The 12,565-nt window shown below is 38.0% G+C and overlaps 1 pseudogene; it reads left to right on the top strand.

Annotated features, from left to right (window-relative positions):
• The first annotated feature begins 1,163 nt into the window (after positions 1-1,163).
• On the top strand, positions 1,164-10,072 carry LOC131425019 (olfactory receptor 2Y1B-like; annotated as a pseudogene).
• Positions 10,073-12,565: the final 2,493 nt, after the last annotated feature.

Here is a 12,565-nt window from a genome sequence, read left to right as displayed (position 1 = left end):
AAAGGAAACTATTACCATATGAAGAAAAAGCAGTCACTCTCCCCACCCACTTATCACCTTCAATACTCTTCATCTAATAAGCAGCATAACCATGCATGGTTTGGGGTGAATCTTCCCATACTTTTATTTATGCTTATATGAAGAGGTTATGGAAATGTTACCACACATGTGTAGTTCCCACCATTTATATATTACAGATATAAGACACCACTACCATGTAATTGGGAACCTGCTTAGCTCATTTATGCCTGGGTGCATAGCCTGGCACAGGTAATGGATAGCTGTGCAAACTTGAAAATCTTTCTTGAACTCTCTGCCTCAGTGTCCTCTTCTTTAGAAAAGGAGTAATAATTCACCCAAGGTTATTTTAAGGACTAATTGGGTTAACACATAAATGTTCTTAGAGTGGAACCTGGCACATCATAAGAAGCATATATTTTAGGTATTGTTTTTCTTTCAAAAAGAAGTTCATCTAGGTAGACTTTCCCCAGCCTATTAGAGAGTAACTCTCTTTCATAACTGTAAAATTTCATGTTATGGTATTTTCTTAACTATATAAAAAGGAAGACCCAGTATGGTAATTTTTTAAAAATAATTCTCTTTATGTTTTTAATTTATCTAAACAAGAGTAGAGACTTTGAACTTACCATCTTGTTTGCAATTATTTCAGGGGATGTATATCTCTTGCAAAACAGAAAACTTCCTTGTAGACAGGAATCATGTTTTCTTCATTTATGTCACAAAAAGAAAGGCACAAAATAAATGTTTATTAAACAATACGACTACCACTGAGTGAATGTCTGCCACACACCAGGCACCTCACATGTTGTATCATTAATGTACAAACAGTGGTACAGGATAGGCCACATTAACATCATCTCTTCTTTTTAATATTTATTTTTTTATTTTAATTGGACACAATACCTTTATTTTATTTATTTATTTTTATGTGGTGCTGATTATTTTTATGTCGAACGCAGGGCCTCGCACGGGCTAGGCGAGCGCTCTACCCCTAAGCCACAACCCCAGCCCCACATTAATATCATCTTAATGATGGAGAAACTGAGGCTCAAGTATGTCAAGACAGCTTTTCAAGGTCACACAGATAGTTATGACAGAACTGTTTCCTCTGTATCGTGAATGGTTTTAAATGCCTACAGATAAATACTGAAGCTTGATTTTTGTTTCTCAAGCATTTAACCAGTGTGCATTGCTCAATAATATTTGTGGAATGAACTGATAAAGGAACACATTTAATTTTTTATTCATTGTGGACAATGTTGGGGTACAACAAAATAAGGATTATTAGTATATTGAATATAGTGTGTGTGAGAGATTTTAAAGCATCAAGCTTTCACGAAGAAGTTTTTATCCATGATATTTATCCATGATAAGTATTCTTATATTTATCTATGATACATATAAAGGAGATATGAACACTAGATGGAATTCCAGAGAGAGAAGACATTTGTATTATTTAGACCGTGGTAACATCAAGTGAGACACAGAACTTTGTTTGTTTGAAGGGCTGGTAGGATTGGAGTCAGAAAATATGGGAGGATTCCCAGGCTACAGAATCCATGATGAGCAAGGGAGAAATGGTGTTCTGAGCACACTGGATACATCAGTTTGGTTTGGGCAGAGTGTGAGGGTAGAAAGAGCTGAGGACTGCATGGCAGATCTTGAGCCAGTCAGTTGGTTATAATTGCCACATTGGGGCCCAGAGGTCTCCAAGGCCAATCTGGGTAAACAATTCTTTCTCCACTGCTCTTGAATAGATTGTGCCAGTATTCCCATGGGAGAATTGGTAGTGCTCAGCCAGTTCTCCTCTGTGGGAGGTCAGGAGGTGGTCTGGTAATACACCAGCTTCTTCTGGTTCTCTGCTGGTTAAGGTGACTGTACCAGAGTGCACTGGGAAGATGCTTCCCGCTCCTAGGTTCTGAGCCTTAGCAGGCTCCTCTGTTGAGGGAGGAAGTTTGATTTCTCCAGGACAAGATTCTGGTGTAAACACTCACCCACAGATGAAGTGAGGACCAAAAAGGAACACATCTTTCTCATCTCTAGATGCCACAGTGTGAGATGGGTCTCACATCATCTTGAAGGCAGTTGAATCAAGAGAGGTAAACGGAAGAGTTTTCTTTGATAGATCCCTGGGTGTGAACTGACTTGGGGTGCAATTCTGGCTTCACAGTCTCTTCCAAAACTCAAATCCTATGATGCCATTGCTCTACCATGTAAAGTGTAGACATCAAAACCAGGAGACCAAGAACCAAGACATTGTTAGAATTATTGAAATTTAATCAAGAAAGGTTGGAGAGAATCCTGGAAGTTGGAGAGAATCTATCATATTTAGAGTCAATGCTGTCTGGGGAGTCAGAATTTTAAAAGATATTTGTTAAATTCAGCCTTTGAATGTCAATCAGCTGACTGGACCCCAGCTGTGGTTTTTTGGTTCTACACTGGAAAACATTAGTGTGTTATTATGGAGGATTTAATAGAAGAGTCTTGATGATTGCCATACATACTCAGTGATTGAAGGAGATTGTGTGTTAACTAGTGTGAGCATGATGAAGTTGGATGAGAAATATGTCTGTAGAAGTGCAAATTGTGATGGAGAATGGGGAGAAGGACTAGTTTTTGTAGTGAGTTTAAACCTCTGAAAACTAATAGGAGATCTTCATGTTCAATCATAACTGGAGAAAGGAAAGATCAATTCAAATTGAAGGATGGATGAAGGTAATCTTATAGTAAAGAGTTTTTTTTTAGAATATTCTGCTTTATATAGAGAAGATTAAATGTTTTTTTTTCTAATGTGGGTCTATTATAATCAGATAATATCCTTAAATTAGTAAATTAGAAGGATATAGTACATGATTTTTCATCTGAAGAAGTTTATTATTGACCAGGGGTTAGCTGAGTAGAAAAATACTTGCCTAGAATGTAGGCGATATTCACGAGTCTGATTCTCAGCATTGCAAAAAAGGAGAGTTTATTATTTACAGAGATTGTGCACAGACCCAGATTCTGTATGAGGCACAAAAACAGGTGAACACAGATAATTGCTGATCTTTATAATGCAGACAATCAACAATATCAGATATGCAAATGTCAAAAATGCTTGGTGTAATGGGAATAGGAGTAAGAGTTAATTTAAAATTTTATATTTGTTATAGATGGACACAATGCCTTTTATTTATTTTTATGTGGTTCTGAGGGTTGAACTCAGTGCCTCACACTTGCTAGGCGAGTGCTCTACCCCTGAACCACCACACCAGCCCCCTAAATTTTAAAAAGATAACTTAAGAGTAGGAAAATATAGACTATCAGGGTTTTGTGTGATGATTGATAGCATCCAATTTATAATCCAGGTAGTGCTGAAACATTTTCCAGCCTCTGAATAAGAGGAAACTTTCAAGTGACCAGAATGTCACTTCCTGTCCAGGGACTGTATGTTTAGTGTGCTTCACTTTTTCCAAGTTTTCTTTATGTTGCTTTCTTAGAAATTTCACTAGTTCTTCCTAATTTTGGCTTTTGGAGAAGCACAAAGTATTTTCAGTATGGGACAAAGCAGGTAAGGGTAAGCAGGCTTAAACTGGTGAGTTTGAATATTCTTAGCACTCTCTGGGATATAAAGAGTTGTCTGATAACTGACCTTCAGCTGTTCAAGATGGGTGCATAATGGCCCAAAGTGTGAGAGCCTCATTGAAGCCGAATAAAGGGGAACTTGGAATTGAGCTCTGGATTGGTTTTCACATGCCAGGTCTGCTTTCAAGAAATTCTTTTACTATCTTTAGGAATTGTTATCTCTGAAAGGGGTAGTCTGTGCATGGTCAGTCAGATCCCCAAATGTCAAAGCATTAGAAATACATAAAATGAAAAGGTGTAATTAGTACAGATGGATTATGGAAGTCTGAATGTTTGGGAGTGTTACCTACACGGTGACTTTTTGAATTATGCAAATTATGGAATGAATGGCATTTTCTAGTAAGGGTCTTTAGAAGGGTAAGAGAAGGGTGTTTTGGGTGGAACCCTGAGGAGAAACCTATTGTGAAAGAGATGTACAGAGAAAGAGGAGCACACCAAAGACTGAGAAATAACCAAGGAAGGAGGAAGATGTCCAGGAAGATAAGGGAAGAGGTTTTGTGTAGAATGAACAGTAGTCAACATGTAGAATTCTTGACCAGGAAGAGTACTGAAAATGCCTACTGTGTTTTACTGTACAGTGTGGAGAGGACAGAATCCATATAGAAGTGGGTTGAGGACTGAGTGGGAGGGAAGTTGTGGAAACACTGAGTGGAGATGACTCTTTCAGTAAAGTAATCTATGAAGAGGAAGAAAGATAAAAGGGGACATAGGGCGAAAGGAAATATGTTCAAATGGAAGAGACTTGCTCATACATTACTTTGTTGAGAAAGAGCCAATAGAGAAGGGAATGTTAAAGACACATTAAAAAGGACTGAATTTTTGGTATAATTCATTTGCATATTCATCTTATTCTTTTCAGAAGAATTTGTTAACCTGTAGTTAGGTAGGTAGACTGTGCGTTCTTCAGTTAAAGATGCAGACATGATGACTCAAGGAATGCAGGACACGTAAAGATGAATGTGAGGAGCAGACAGAAATAAACGGACAAGAGAATTGGCATGAGGAAATGAGGCAGGGCTTCATTAGACAAGTTTTTGGTTTGAGATTTTGTACAGAAGAGTCATGCATCGAAGAGTTTAAAAGGGTGTAGGAAAAGCAATAATTATCCCGAGTTGGGCCTTTAGGAAGTGATTGACCCTGATGGCTGTAACCTCATCAGTGGATTAATGTACTAGATGGATTAATAATTTGAATAATTTGAAGAGTCTACTGGGAGGTGGTGGAAATTGCAGGCAGGTGGGGCATGGTTGGAGGAAGGATGTCATGGTGGCTTGCCCTTGTGGACTCTATTAGTATTTGGCCCCTTCTCTCTCTCTCTCTCTCTCTCTCTCTCTCTCTGCTTCTGGCTTCCATGAGCTGAGCAGCTTTCTTCCACCAGGTCCTTCCTCCAAGATGTTCTGCCTCAACTGAGGCCCAGAGCAGTGGAGTCAGCTGACCATGGACTTAAACCTCTGAAACCTCTGTAAGCCCAAATAAATCTTTTGTCCTCCAAGTTGTCTATGTTAGGAATTTTGGTCATCCTGATGAAAAGCTGACTAATACAGGCTCTGTTGACTTTTATATTGAGGTTTTGCTTCACTACTCTCCAATTCATCTTTGCCTTGCATGTTTTTCTTATTTCATTTAAAAATAAATTTTATCATGTATGATAAATATTAGTAAAATAGTTACTCTCATGAAGCAAATTAAACTGTACACCATCACACAATTTCTCATTTTCTTTGTTTACATTGCAAGAGAAGCTAGTCTACTCATTTTACCCAAATCACATATCTAGTACACCTTTATTACCTATATTCTTCATGTTGTCATTATATCTCTAGATTTTTTTATTTTAAGTATTTTCTACCCCACATTTGCTCCCTCATCTCATTCCAGGCAACCGTGTTTTAATTACTATGTCTGTATACTTGACTTTTACAACACACATGTAAATGATTTCATGAAATTTTTATTTTTGCTTCTGGCTTATTTCCCTTACTTACATAGTGATCCCAGTTTCATTCATGTCATAGCAAATGGCAGGATATCCTTGTCATAGCCAATGTGAGTAATTTTTGTATATGGTAAAGACACAGTCCAATTTGATTCTTTTGATATTTAAGTTCATTTTCCCCAGCCATTTATGGAAGAGAGTATCCTGTCTTCATAGTTGCTTCTTGTTCCTTTGGTGAAAAATTAACCATACATGTTAGTATTTATATCTGGGTCCTGTCTTATGTTTCACTGGTCTCTATGTAGTACAGGGGATTGAACTCAGGAATGGGATTGAACTCATTACATTGTCAGCTCTTTATACTTTCAGATTTTGAGACAGAGTCTCACTAAGTTCTTGAGGCTGGCTTTGAATTCACAACTTGCTTCCCTCATTCACCAGAGTTGCTGGGATTACAGGGGTTTCTCACCATGCTGAGTGTGTGTGTGTGTGTGTGTGTGTGTGTGTGTGTGTTTGCCAGTACCAAATTTGCTTTGCAATAAAGAATGAAAACAGAAAGTATGATACCAATTTTACTTTCTAAGAATTGCTTTTGCTATTTGGGTTGTCCTTCACTTTTTGCAAATGACTGTTAAGTTTGCAGGTTTCATATCCTCCATTCTACATTTGTCCTACTGAGATTCGGAAGTTCAATTCTCCCAATTCAATATATATCATTATTTTGTTTATTAAAGTCTCCATTTATTTTTTAAACTTCCAGGTTTCATTACGTTAAAATTCTTTTGGATTATGTTTTTCTTATTTATTGCAATAATTATTGTGATAAGCATCTGCTCAATTTCAAATATATTAAACACATCTCTCTGACACTATAAAAACCATGAATTCACAGAACAGGAATGCTTAAAAATTAAGAAACTGTGGGTATATTAATGTTTGCTGTTGCACAGGAAACAAATATTTCTGGGAAAATTATGTTCACAAGGAACAGTGTCAGGGTGGGGGATGCATTCATTAATTAATTAAAAATGGTTGCTGAGAGCCTTCTATTTCCCAGGCATTGCCCTGGGATAGGGATATAAGGATGAAAAAAATTAAGCAGACCCAATTGCACGGAACTCCAATATTAGTGATGGAGCATTAAGACTATTAAAATTGAGAATAGCTGTTTTTATTGTAACTTGCAGAATGCACTACATTATTTAATTTTCATAGATATTTCATAGAATTGATCAGTAAAGACCTAATTCACATTCTAAGGCTCTTTACTGTGGTGGTCATTAAAAGGAAATATGAAATAAGATACCTAGTAGACCAAGGAAAAGGGCAAAGGGAACAACAGAAAATAGCAATGCTACATTTTTGCATGTTAGTTTTTTTTGGGGGGGGGTATGTGGGGTATCAGGAATTGAACTCAGGGGCACTTCACCACTGAGCCACAACCCAGCCCTATTTTGTGTTTTATTTAGAGACAGGACTCACTGAGTTGCTTAGTACCTCACCATTGCTGAAGCTGGCTTTAAACTCACAATCTTCTTGTCTCAGACTTCTAAGCCCCTGGGATTATAGGCACGCACCACCACTCCGGCACATGTTACATTTTTTTAATGTTTATTTTTTAGTTGTAGTTGGACAGAATACATTTATTTTATCTTTATTTTTATGTGGTGCTAAGGATCGAACCCAGGGTCCTGCACATGCTAGGCAAGCACTCTAATGCTAAGCCACAATCCCAGACCGACATATTAGATTTTAAAAGGAATTTTCACATTGCTTCATTTTGTCCTAATCTCAATGTAATGAGGAGGAATAAGATAAGAATAAAAATAGAAGAGTGAGCATAGCTGGACTAAATAGTGAAATAGAAAATGAAAAACATGGTGTTGGAATACTAAGGGATAATTGTAAAGTAATGCTTTAATTCAAGTTCTTCATAGGAGGCATTATATTGTCTTCTGTTATTCGTGCAGGTAAAAGGATATGGGAAGTTTCAACACCAGTTTTGGAGAGGGCTTCATTTTGGTGGGCTTCTCAGATTGGCCTCAACTGGAACTCATCCTTTTTATCTATATTTCGATTTTCTACTCCCTAACCCTCTTTGGCAACACCACCATCATCATTCTCTCACGATTGGATCCTCGACTGCACACGCCCATGTACTTCTTCCTCTGCCACCTCTCCTTCCTGGACCTCTGCTATACCACCAGCACTGTGCCCCAGCTGCTGATCAATCTTTCTGGACTTGACAGGACCATCAGCTATGGAGGGTGTGTGGCTCAGCTCTTCATCTACCTCTCCCTGGGTGGAACTGAGTGTGTGCTCCTGGTGGTGATGGCCTTTGACCGCTATGCTGCTGTGTGTCGTCCACTCCACTACACAACCATCATGAACCCCCTTCTCTGCCAGTCCCTGGCTATTGCTGCCTGGGTGGGAGGCCTCACGAACTCTCTGATTCAGACAAGCCTCATGATGGCCATGCCTCTCTGTGGCCTCCATTACCTGAACCACTTCTTCTGTGAGATGCTTGTACTCCAGAAGTTGGCTTGTGAGGATACAGGAGGCACAGAGGCCAAGATGTTTGTGGCCTGAGTCATAATCATTGTTATTCCTGCAGCATTGATTCTAGGCTCCTATGCACACATTGCTCAGGCAGTGCTGAGGATCAAGTCAATGGCTGGACGCAGAAAGGCTTTTGGGACATGTGGGTCCCATCTCTTTGTGGTTTGTCTGTTTTATGGCTCAGGCATGTACACCTACCTTCAACCTCTGGGCAGTTACTCTGAGAGTAAGGGAAAGTTTGTTGCCCTTTTTTACACTGTAATCATTCCCATGCTCAATCCTTTGATCTATATCCCTAAGGAACAAGGATGTGAAGGGAGCTCTGTGGAAGGTACTGGGGAGAGGCAGAAGCTCAGGATAAAAGAAGAAATGGGAGTTAGTAGTAACATTTCTTGTCACCAGCTTTCTGACTATGGCCCATCCTCTTCCTATGGTGGTCATTAAAAAACTTGGCAATATGGAGCAAGATACCTAATAGACCAAAGAAAAGAACAAAAGAGACCAAGAGAGAATAACAATGCTACATTTTTGAGAGTTAGATTTTTTGGGGGGTGTGTGGGGTACCAAGAATTGAACTCATGGGCACTTGGCCACTGAGCCACGCCCTCAGCCCTATTTTGTGTTTTATTTAGAGACAGGCTCTCACTGAGTTGCTTAGTGTATAGAAAACAGTTCTCAGTTGGTCCCAGGGTTTTTATTGTTTTCCTTGTTTGGAAGTTTGAAGGGGAGATCTCTTGAGATGTTTACTTGCTATGATCACTGTGCAGTGGGGAGTAAGTGCTGATTTGTATCTCCACTTTCTAAGGGAATAAGATGGGAATAGGGTGCATCTTGACCACTTATGCAGAATGAGGTTGGGTTCTTGGCATGTCTGAGAGTCAGGAAAGGATCAGTTCAGAATGACCACATTGTTCCAGCGGATACCAATATGGTGGTATAGAGATCGAAATATGATAAAGGAAGAGGACATTAGTTTTTTTAGTTAGAATTATTGCTGCTGTGACTAAAAGGATCTGTCAAGAACAAGTTTAGGGGATGAAAATTTGTTTAGGGGCTCACAGTTTTAGAGGTCTCAATCCTTAGACAGCTGGTTCCATTCCTCAGAACTTGAGGTGAGGCAGTACATCATGGTGGAAGAGTGTGGCAGAGGGAAGCATCTCACATGATGATCAGGAAGGAGAGAGAGAGAGAGAGAGAGAGAGAGAGAGAGAGAGAGAGAGAGAGAGACACTGCACTCTCCAGATATAAAATATATACCCCATAGCCAAACCCCCAAATGAACCATTTCCTCCTGGCACACCCCACCTGCTCCCAGTCACCATAGAGTTAATCCTATCATGGATTAGTTCACCCGTTAGGTTAAGTCTATAACCCAATCATTTTACCTGCAAACCTCGCATTGTCTCACACACATGCTTTGGGGGACACCTCACATCCAAACCATAATATGAGTTCAGTCTGATTTTTTAGTTATTTGTGACTCTGGCCATATTCATTCATATCTCAGGGTCTATCATAAGTGTCCCTTTACAGTGGATCCGTTTCTATGATACTTGGAGTAAATAATGTTTAATGAACTACTTCATGGGGCATGTAAATTTCAGACCTGGTGTCAATTACCCATTGAAGAAAGATGCAATATTGATTGTTCATCACTGAATAAAGGGAGAGAAGAACATTGTGTCAGCCTCACCAAGAATCTCAGTCATGCTGCTTGGTGTCATGGAGATGAAATTTTCCATGTAAGATAGAAGAGAATAAAGAAGAAATGAGTACACAAATAATGACCTAAAAGGAAAAAAAAATCAAATTATAAAATATACTTGTGGTACTTCAGCAGGCAAAAGAAATTTATGTAGAAAAATAACATTTATTTATAAAAGTTATTCAATAAATAACAACAATCAAAGGAAAAGACTCCTAAATACAATTTCAATTGTATGTGAAAGATTACTTCTACATTGTTCTCTCTTCCAGTTTTCCACATGTCTATCTGCATGGCAGAACCACATTTCCATCACGATTATTTCATTCCATGTACTAAATGAGTTTCATTTAAAAAAGTGTAGATATGTTTATTAACAACCTTTTGCAGTCTTCTTGAATTTTAGTTTGGTTTAGTCATGTTTTATTCCAATAATTATCATTAATAATATTTGCTTACTATTTGCAAATTTATTTTGCATAAATTGTCATTATTTCTATAACAGCATTGTAAAAATTATTCGTTTTATATCGATATTTTGCTATTTCCTGGCTTAATCACAATGAAGCTAAGGATCAATGGGTTTAAGTAACATATTCAAGCACACATAGCAAATGTCGGGTGAAGTTTGCACCCAGACTTCTGGGTCTAAATATAACATTTAGTTTAACATGTTGTCAGTTCTGTTTTCTGTGAACAAACTTGTAATAGAGAAAGACTAAGGTTAGGAAGAATGGAGGTAGGAGAGGTCAACAGTATGCCCAAATGGATACAATGGAGAAAGGATAGTCTCTTCAACATAACAGTTCTGAAAAACTGGATATCTGCATGACAAAGAATGAATTCAGGTCCTTAAATTATGCCATATGTACAAAATAACTTAAAATATATGAAATACTTAAACATAAATTGGAAAACTATAAAACTCTTTTCAGAAAACCTAGAGAAATGCTTCATGACATTACATTTGTAAATGGTTTCATGGATATGACCCAAAAGCATAGGATATAAAAGTAAAAATAGGGACCTCGTCAAAATTAAAACCAAAGACAAAATCAACATTTGTAGGAAGTATTTTCAAACCACATATCTGATAATAGTTACTATCCGTAATATATAATGACAACCTACAATTCAACAAAAACCAAAGTAACCCAATTTAAAAATGTGCCAAGGACATAAAAAGGCCATTAAGCATACAAAAAGTTGTTCAAATCCATAATCATTAGGCTAATGTAAATCAAAACCATAAAGATATCTTATTTCATACCTTAGGATGAATATTGTTAAGAAATATCCAAAGATGACAAGTATTATTGAGAATGTGGAGAAATTGGAACTCCTAGCATACTCTTGGGGAAAGTGTGAAATGTTATATCTCTGTGAAAAATATCACAGAGTTTCCTAAAAAAAGTAAATAAAAATAGAACACCATATGATATAGCCATTTTATTTCTAGGTATATATACTTTGGAAAGCAGGTTCTCAAAGAAATAAACCCATCATATTAGTTAAGTCTGTGTAAAGAGACAGCACCAATGTGTGGTGTATTACAGAGAGAAAAAGAGGTGTGAGTGCATTAGGGGAAGTTTTTCATGCATTTGTGGAGGCTAAGAAGCCCCACCGGCCACCTGCAAGCTGGAGATCCTGGAATGCTTGTAGCATGGCTCAGTCCAAGTCTAAAAAACCTCAAAACAAGGAATCCAATGTTGTAACTATCATCTGAGGCTGCAGACCTGAGAACCTGGGCCCCCAACCCCCAGGGTAAAGTCCTGGAGTTCAAAGGCTGGGGAACCTGGTATTCTGACGTCTAATTGCAAGAGAAATTGGGGGTTTTAGTTCTAGGAAAGAGAAAAGAATAAACCTTCTCTCTCGTATTTTGTTCTAGCCTGGTTCCCAGCTAATTGGACACAGCTTGCTCAAGAATGAGAGCAGATTTTCTCTACTTGATCCCTTGTCTAACATGCCAATCTACCCTGGAAATACCTTTGCAGACACATTCAGAAATAATGTTATACCAGTTCTCTGTGTTATTCTTAATGCAGCCAGCTCTAAAATTAACTATCAAATCTATATTTATATAACATTATTTATGATAGCCAAAATGGAAGTGACCCATTTTTGATCCATTATTGACAGATGAATGGATTAAATAAAATGTAGAATACACACATATTGGGAGGTATTTGCAATGTGCATAATCAATGAAGGTTAATATGCACAACATAAAATACATCCTGCACTGGGTATAGTGGCGCACACCTGTAATCTCAACAGCTCCAGAGGCAGGAGGATTGCAAATTCAGTCTCAGCAACTTAGCAAATGCTGGGGATGTGTCTCAATGGTTAACCACCCATGGGTTCAATCCCTGCTATGAGAAAAAAAAATTTCTTTGAGAAGAGACCACAGGGACACTCTGGGAATGTAATAAAAAACATCAAATTTCATACTTTAAATGTGTAAGGTGTGAAAGCAATGTAAATTATGTGTTAAAGGAAACCGTTATTGTATGAAGAAAAATCAATTACTCTCCACATGTTATACTGATACTGAGACTCTCAAATAACTCTCAGACTACTCATTGCCATTCCAATTAAGCCTTTATTGCTGGCCAGTGGTGGACACTCTACTCTCTAAAAGCGAGATAGTCAGAGTGATATACTCCCTTCAGTTTGGCCTCATATTTAAGCTAAAAAACCACAAAAGGGATGTTAGGGGG

The sequence above is a fragment of the Marmota monax genome, unplaced genomic scaffold (genome assembly GCF_021218885.2).
Source record: "Marmota monax isolate L192 unplaced genomic scaffold, Marmota_monax_Labrador192_F-V1.1 WCK01_AAM20220418_F8-fsc00331, whole genome shotgun sequence".
Taxonomy (NCBI): domain Eukaryota; kingdom Metazoa; phylum Chordata; class Mammalia; order Rodentia; family Sciuridae; genus Marmota; species Marmota monax.
Note: the sequence above shows the minus strand (reverse complement) of the source record. Positions and strands in the feature narration are given on the sequence as shown.